Below are 9,007 nucleotides of genomic sequence, written 5' to 3' on the forward strand. Positions count from 1 at the left end.
AGAGTTTAAGAAATACCACCATTATTATTATTATAATGGTCAGTGTATATTTCCATCCTCTTCTAAGAACTCCAAGGGATTAGAGTGGGAAAATATTTAGTTGTCCCTTATGCTCCATAAAGCAGCATTGCCTAATGGATAGAACAATGACCCGGGTTCTAATTCCGGCTCCGCCACTCATCTTCTGTGCGACCTAGGGCCAGTCACTTCACTTCCCTGAGCCTCAGTGACCTCGTCTGTAAAGTAGAGATTAAGACTGTGAGTCCACTGTGGGACAGGGACTGTGTCCAACCCGATTTGCTTGTATCCACCCTAGTGCTTAGTTCAGTGCCTGTCATAAAGGCTTAACAAGTACAAAAGTTAGTATTATTATTATTCTATAGGCCTCAGGTACCTCATCTGTAAAATGGGGATTGAGACTGTGAGCCCCAAGTGGGACAGAGCCTGTGTCCAAACTGATATGTTTGTATCCACCCTGGCGCTCAATACTGTGCCTGGCACATAGTAAACTCTTAAAAACTACCATCATCACAATTATCATTGTCATTATTATTATTATTATATTACTCAAGGTGGTGGTGACAGAGAAACCCTCACCCCTCTTTGGCTACAGAAGCAGAGAAACAGTGTTGCTTAGTAGATAGAGCCCGGGCCTGGGAGTCAGAAGGATGTGGGTTTTAATCCTAGCTCTGACACATGTCCGCTGTGTGACCCTGTCCAAGTCACTTCACTTCTCTGGGCCTCAATTCCCTATCTGTAAAATGGGGCTTAGGAACGTGAGCCCCATGTGTGTCAGGGACCGCGTCCAACCTGATCAACCTGTACCTATCCCGGAATTTAGAACAGCGCTAGGCACCCAGTAAGTTCTCAACGAGTACCATAAAAATAACAATAGCTATTATTATCATTATCAGCGCTTCAGGGAGAAGATCTTCCGGATGCCCCATGGATTTCTTTGTTACGGAGGCTGTAGACATTGGGGTATAGGGTCGGCGTGACCAGTGGATACAAGGCCTCCAACACCTTGTCCCTTTCGAACGAGTAGGAGGAGGTGGGCCGGATGTAGGTGTAGATGATGGGGAAGTAGTAAAGGGAGACCACGAAGATGTGGGAGGAGCAAGTGGAGAAAGCCTTCCTCTTGCCCTTGGCCATCAAGTTGAGAAGGATGTCAGGCAATGAAGCCATAGGAGAGGCAGGTCAGCAGGAAGTCTCCTCATGGCCAGAACGATATCGCCCATGAAGACCATCACCTCGTTGGCTCGGAAGGGGCTGCAGAAGAGGACCAGCAGGGCGGGGATCTAACAGAAGTGGTCGACGGCGTCCGGCCCGCAGAATGTCAGCCAGAGGATAAGGCCTGTGTGCACCCAGGCGTTGGTGACAGCGACGAGGAGGACGGCGGAGAGAGGGCAGAGCACGTCTGCTGGCTCATGATGGCAGCGTAGCAAAGGAGGAAGCAGATGTCCTCCTAGCGGTCGTAGGCCATGGTGGTGAAGAGGACCATCTCGTCCCCAGGGACCAGGTGAAGAACAAGATGGTCTTGGAGATGGCCTTCCGCGGCCTCGGCGAGGTTTCCAGAATCTTGCGGACGATGGAGGAGGTGCACACTACGTCCACCAGGGTCAGCGGCAGGACGTATATGGGCATGTGCAGGCCGCGCTGAGAAAGACCGTGGCCACGAGGAGACCGTTGCCCAGCACGGCCACCAGGTAGACGCACAGGAAGACGGTGAAGAGGAGGGGCTGCATCTCGAGGCGGTTCGACAGGCCCAGGATGACGAACCTGGACACGGTGCTGTGGTTCCTCGAACTTGACGTGGGGGGACCTGGAGGGGTCCGGTGAAGGGAAGAGGGACAGCTGGCCGTGGAATAAAGCAGGGAAGTTGGTGGGGGAGGTAGGTGGGAGAGCTGGTGGGAAAGAGTCGGTGGAGGAGCTGAAAGGTACAGATGATGGAGCAGGGGGGAGCTAGCGGGAGAAAGGAGGATGAACTGGTGGGGAAGGGGAGAAGGAGAGCTAGTGGTCCGGATCAAAGGAAGAGCTGTTGGCTGCTTCTTCGGTCTTCTTCATCGTCCCTGACTCTGGGAACCTCCCATGGACGATGATCACTTGGGAGTAGTGAGGAAACTAGAGAAACTGAGGAAACATTAGAAATAGTTTACTATTACCATTACTAGTACTACTACTAATAATAATAATGGTATTTGTTAAGCGCTTGCTATATGCCAATCACTGCTGTAAGCGCTGGGGTAGTTACAAGGGAATCATGTTGTCCACGTGGGGCTTACAGTCTTAATCCCCTTTTTAGAGATTAGAGAACTGAGGCACAGAGAAGTAAATTGTCTTGCCCAAGATCATATAGCAGGTAAGTGGGGGAGCCGGGATTAGAACCCACGAACCCTTACTTCCAAACCCAGGGTCTTGACACTAAGCCGTCTTCTTGTTCTTGTACTTGTTCTTGTTATGTTGTTGTTGTTGTTGTTGTTGTTGTTGTTCTTCTTCTTCTTCTTCTCTTCTTCTTTTTTTTTCTTGTTCTTGTTCTTCTTCTTCTTGTTGTTGTTCTTCTTGTTCTTGTTCTTCTTCTTCTTCTTGTTCTTCTTCTTCTTCTTGTTCTTCTTGTTCTTGTTCTTCTTCTTGTTCTTCTTCTTCTTCTTCTTGTTCTTGTTCTTCTTGTTCTTCTTCTTCTTCTTCTCCTTCTCCTTCCTCCTTCTCCTTCTTCTCCTTCTCCTTCTCCTTCCTTCCTTCTCCTTCTCCTCCTTCTCCTTCTCCTCCTTCTCCTTCTCCTTCTCCTTCTCCTTCTCTTTCTCTTTCTCTTCTCCTTCTTCCTTCTTCTCTCTCTTCTTCTTCTTCTTCTTCTTCTTCTTCTTCTTCTTCTTCTTCTTCTTCTTCTTCTTCTTCTTCTTCGAGAAGGGGCCGGGTGTGAGGGACAGACATCAAAACAAGTAAACAGGCAACAGTATCTTCAATGTAAATAAATATAAGTATAGATCTATACACATCAAAACAAGTAAACAGTCATTAATGTAAATAAATAGATTTATAGATATATATATGTACACAAGTGCTGTGGGGTGGGAGGGGTACAGCAAAGGGAGCAAGATGGGGCGATGGGAAAGGAAGGGGAGGCCGAGGGAAAATGGGGCCAGGTCTTTTACCTTTATTATACCCTCCCAACTCTTAGTATGGCTTAGCGGCAAGATCCCAGGCTTGGGAGCCAGAGGTCGTGGGTTCTAATCCCAACACTGCCATTTGCTTGCTGTGTGACCTACAAGTCACCTCACTTCTCTGTGCCTCAGTTACTTCATCTGTAAAGTGCTACTGATGCAATTGATGCCTGTTAACTTTGTTTTGTTTTGTTGCCTGCCTCCCACTTCTAGACTGAGTCCATTGTTGGGTAGGGATTGTCTCTATCTGTTGCCGAATTGTACTTTCCAAGCGCTTAGTGCAGTGCCCTGCACACCGAAAGCGCTCAATAAATACGATTGAATGAATGAATTAATTAATAAAATGTAGATTGAGACGGCGAGCCCCATGTGGGACAGGGACTGTGTTCAACCTGATTGCCTGGTATCTACCCAAAAGATTAGAACAGTACTTGGCACACAGTAAGCGCTAAACAAATACCATAAGTAGTGTTAGCAGTAGCACAATCCTCTGTATGTGGAGGTGCTCAATAATGCCATTGATTACTTGACCTTGGGTCTTGTTGTTCACTTTCCCAAGCATTTAGTGTAGTTAAGCACTCAAAAGGCACTCAATAAACACTATTGGTCATTGATTGATTGATTGATTGATTGATGGACTGAGCGATCCCAAGAAGGCCTATCCACGAGAAGTAGGGCATGGGTAAAGCATACCGAGGGTATAGCATTGAACTCATTGTTGGTTTGATGTGAATATTGCCTGCTCCAGTGAGAATAAGAATTATGGTATTTGTTAAGTGCATACTATGTGACAAGCACTGTTCTAAACGCTGGAAGCAGCGTGGCCTAATGGATAGAGTACAGGCTTGTGATTCAGAAGGACCTGGGTTCTAATCCCGGCTCTGCCACTTGTCTGCTGTGTGAGACCTTCTAGAATGTAAGCTTATTGTGAGTGGGAAATATATATGCCAAGTCTATTATATTCTACTCTCCCAAGTGCTTAGCACAGTGCTCTGCACACAGGAAGTGCTCAATAAATGTGATGTATTGGTTGGAATATCCGAAGAGGCAAATCAACGTGTACAAAAACGCCAAAGGAGGTTGTGATTTCCAAAGTGCTGAGGAAGCTTATTTTAATTAAAAACCTAATAAATAAGTTTTATTATTAATGAGAGTTAAAAATAAATAAATCTCATAACAATAATAATAGTGGTGGTATTTGTTCAGTGCTTTCTCTGTGCCAATCACTTTACTACACATTGAGAGAAATATAAGACAATCAAGCTGGGCATAGTTCCTGTTTGACATGGGGCTCACAGTCTAAGTAGGAGGGAGAATACTTCAATCAATCAATCGTATTTAATGAGCGCTTTCTGTGTGCAGAACACTGTACTAGGCTCATGGGAGAGTTCGATATAACAATTGATAGACACATTCCCCGCCCACAATGAGTTCACAGTTTAGAGGAGAGAACAGGTATTGAATCCCCATTTTACAGATGAGGAGAATGAGGTCCTGAGCAGTGAAGTGACCTGCCCAAGATCAAAGAGCAGAAATATCTCGGATTGGAACCCAGAGCCCAGTACTAAGAGCTTTGCTTCCTATTGAACTTTCCCAAGCGCTTAATACAGTGGATTGCCCACAACGGGCACTTAATAAATACCTTTAATACCATAGAAGAGAACTGGATTCAGTGAATTCAATTTCAAAGCCTTCCTAAAAATCTCATCTCCTCCAGGAAGACTTCTCATATTAATTCCCAACTTTTCTTTCCAACACACCTTTTGCACTTTTATACTTTTTTTCCTTTCGTTGGCACATATGCCAATGCGATTTTTATAACGATGTTGTTTATGGGCCCATCCCTGTGCTATAAGTGCTGAAACTGATACAAGATAAACTAACTGGACACAGTCCCTGGACTCATAGTCTAAGAGAGAGGGAAAACGGGTATTGTATCTTATTTTACCAATGAGGAAACTGAGGCACAGAGAAGATAAGGGGCTTTCAAAAATCCACACGGCCAAAAATATCAGAGCTAATTCTCGATCCCACATATCATGTCTTTCAGTTCTGGACTAGGCTAGGATTTGTAAAGTCACATATGACAGTATAACAAATGATAATCAATCAATCAATGGAATTTATTGAATGCTTACTGTATGTAGAGCACTGGACTAAACATTTGGAAGAGTACAGCATAACAGAGTTGCTCGTCACTGTTAAGCACTGACTATGTACCAGCACTGTGCTAAGCACTGGGTAGATACAGGCTAATCAGGTTGGGCCCGCTCTTAATCTCAATTTTACAGATGAGGGGACTGAGGCACAGAGATATGACTGGCCCAAGGTCATAGAACAAACAAGAGGAGGAGGGGGAATTAGAACCTAGGTCCTTCCAACTCCCAGTCCCGGGCCGTAGCCACCAGGCCACGATGCTTCTCATGCTCCTACTCCACCGCTCAGTCGAGGTGTGAGCTGGGAGGGACCTCCTCTAGGAGAAAATAAAATTTATCCTGCTGGCCCGGGGGTGCCGACAGGGTCCACCGATCGGAGTAATTTGGAGAGGCAGGCAGGAAGCAGGCCTGAGAAGGAATCAGTATAAAGTCCAGCATTCTTTCACTTCTGCTTTTCATTTCCCCCGCCTCTACCGCCTCAATGCTTGAGAACAAGGCCTCCGTGTGACTTGATTTCCCTCTCGGAAGAGGGACTAAACTTTTCCAGCAGCTGTCGTCTCCTTTTTCATTTTGCTCAGCTCCGGGCAGGCTTTGCCGATTGCTCCACTGAGCTGATAGGCCACTGAGACCTCATTGGGAAGTCCACCCAAAGGAAGGATGAGACTGCCAACTGCCTAATCGCCTCCCTTGAGTCTTATTAATAACTTTCTGAAACGCTCCACGCGTTGCACTTTTAACGAGTCCCCAAGAGCCTCCCTGCAATAGACAACACTTGATTGCTAATTTCCACCGAGCTCGTTTCAGCCTGGGGAGAGCCAAGTGTCAGAGCAACAGAGATGCTTCTGGTGGCTCTTGGGCTGGTGGGATGGGGGAAGGGAGAAGGGTCCCCGGAAGGGCCGAGGCGGGGGGCGGCAGACGCTGACACCCTCCCCCACCGTCTCTGCTATGTCCTGGAGTGACCCCGGGAATGGTCCCAGCAGAGAGGGGGCCGGAAGGGAGTCGGCCGGGGAAATCCGTCGGCTTCACTCCTGTTTGGAGCAAAGTCTTCCCGGCTTTCATCTCCCAGATAAAGCCCCTTCGGACGGCTTTTCTTGGCTGACGAGTTGGATTCTCTTCTAGGCCTCGGGGCTCCGTTAAAATGCGATGGGTGAGGTTATTGAAAACACACACATATGCACACGTATACATACACTGGCATTTATATTCATACGTGCATAGTCCCATACTTATACACACACACACAGAAACACGCTCACACACATACATCGTGTACATATGTGGTGTACATATATGCGTATGCATGCAAGCAGCCATAAGTATGTGCTAATAATAATAATAATAATAATAATAATAATAATAATAATAGTAACATCTGTTAAGCGCTTGCTATGTGCCAAGAACTGTTCTAAGCACTAGGGTAGATACCAGGTAATCAGGTTGTCCCACGTGGGGCTCACAGTCTTCATCCCCATTTTGCACGTGAGGTACTTGAGGCACAGAGAAGTGTAGTCACATACACACATCCACATTTGTATACATTATTTACAGTATATATGCATTATATACATGATGTGTATAGATCTACGATTCCATTTATTTCTACTGATGCTATTGATGCCTGTTTACTTGTTTTGATGTCTGTCACCCTCCTTCTAGACTGTGAGCCTGTTGTTGGGTAGGGATTGTCTCTGTTGCCGAATTGCTCTCCCCCAAACGCTTAGTACAGTGCTCTCCACACAGTAAGTGCTCAATAAATACGATTGATCGAAATATGATTGAATGTAATATGATTGGTTGAATTTGTGTGTATATACATGTGCACAGATATATAAGCATACATGTGCATGTGTGCAAACATACACCCACACGTATACGGGCATGCATGTATGTGCATATGTACCTATATATGCATGTACCATGTGACTACACTCACACATATACATGAACACATATGCATACGTTTAAGCACATACCTGTGTGGGGGAAACAGCCCTGGCTTTGTGGCAAGAGCCCGAACATGGGAATCAGAGGTCATAGGTTCTAATCCCAGCTCTGCCACTTGCCATCTGTGTGATCTTGTGCAAGTCATTTCAATTCTCCATGCCGCAGTTTCCTCATATGTAAAATGTAGATGAAAACTGTGAGCCACACGTGGGACAACCTTATTACGTATTTTCACCGCACCGCCCCCCCCGCCAGCGATTAGAACAATGTTCGGCATATGATAAGTGCTTAAAATATACCATCATTATTATCATTATGACCTACACTCTCACACATACATATGCATATATACATGTATATACGTACACTAGGGTGGCCATTCACCAAACTTCTACATAGGACAGGTTCGTTTCCCAGGTGGGTTTTCCCCTGTCCAAATCAATCAATTGGCAATGTTTACCCAGGTCTGTCGTTTACTAAGAATACAGCACTAAGTACTAAGCACTGTGAAGAGTTCAAGAGAAGCAAGAGACACATTTCCTTGCCCTCAGGGAGCTTACAATTTAATGGGGGAGAGATCAAAGGTATTTAAAAGAATGAAAGCAGAAGGAAAAAATGAGAATTTAACAGGAAATGTGTGGGAATGAAATAGCTGAATAAAAAATTGAAAGTGTAAGTACATATAAAGATATATATAACAATTAATAAACATATACATACAAATTAATCAATCAATTGATAGTATTTATTGAGTTTGTTCTCTGTAAAAGAGCACTGTAACTAAAGGCTTGAGGGAGTATCAGTCTCCCCCTCAAGACTGTTAAATTTACTGTGGACCCTATGTGGAACTCGGACTGTTCCAACATGATTAACCTATGTCTACCCCTGCGCTTAGTACACTGCCTGGCACCTTGGAAGCACTCAGCAAATGCCATTTAGGAAAAAAAAAAGCATGGAATCAGTATTTCAACTTTCCCTAAGTATGGTAAATATCCCCCACAATCCTCCAGGGAAATAAACTCTCGTGGTAGCCATTTGTATGCTATCTGGAGCTACAACAATACACAATCGATCACTTGATGACATTCATTGAGCACCTACTGAGTGCTAACACTTAACTAAGGACTTTATTATTATTATTATTATTATCATTATGTTACTAGTACTAGATCTAAAGAATGGCTCAGTGGAAAGAGCACGGGCTTTGGAGTCAGAGGTCATGGGTTTAAATCCCGGCTCCACCACTTGTCAGCTGTGTGACTTTGGGTAAGTCACTTAACTTCTCTGGGCCTCAGTGACCTCATCTGTAAAATGGGGATTAAGACTGTAAGCCTCCCGTGGGACAACCTGATCACCTTGTAACTTCCCCAGCGCTTAGAGCAGTGCTTTGCACATAGTAAGTGTTTAATAAATGCCATTAGTATTAAATCAGGTCAGACACATTCCCTGTCCCACACTGGCCTCACAGTCTATTTCATTTTCTACTTATTTTATGGTACTTGTTAAACAACTACCACGTGCCAGACACGGTACTAAACTCTGGGTCAGATGCAAGATAATCGAATAGGAAACAGTCCGTGTCCCACATGGAACTCACAGTCTTAATCCCCATTTTACAGACAAGTTAACTGAGGCATAGAGGAGTTAACTGACTTCTCTGTCTAGAAGAGAGAGAGAAGAGGATGGAATCCCCATTTGACAAGGAGGAGACTGAGGCAGAGAAAAGTGAAGCGACATGCCCGAGGTCAT

The 9,007-nt window shown here is 45.1% G+C and overlaps 1 pseudogene; it reads right to left on the reverse strand.

Moving 5' to 3' along the window:
- Window positions 1-910: 910 nt before the first annotated feature.
- LOC119921287 lies at window positions 911-2,090 on the reverse strand (annotated as a pseudogene).
- Window positions 2,091-9,007: the final 6,917 nt, after the last annotated feature.

This window comes from Tachyglossus aculeatus, assembly GCF_015852505.1.
Source record: "Tachyglossus aculeatus isolate mTacAcu1 chromosome 12 unlocalized genomic scaffold, mTacAcu1.pri SUPER_6_unloc_2, whole genome shotgun sequence".
Taxonomy (NCBI): domain Eukaryota; kingdom Metazoa; phylum Chordata; class Mammalia; order Monotremata; family Tachyglossidae; genus Tachyglossus; species Tachyglossus aculeatus.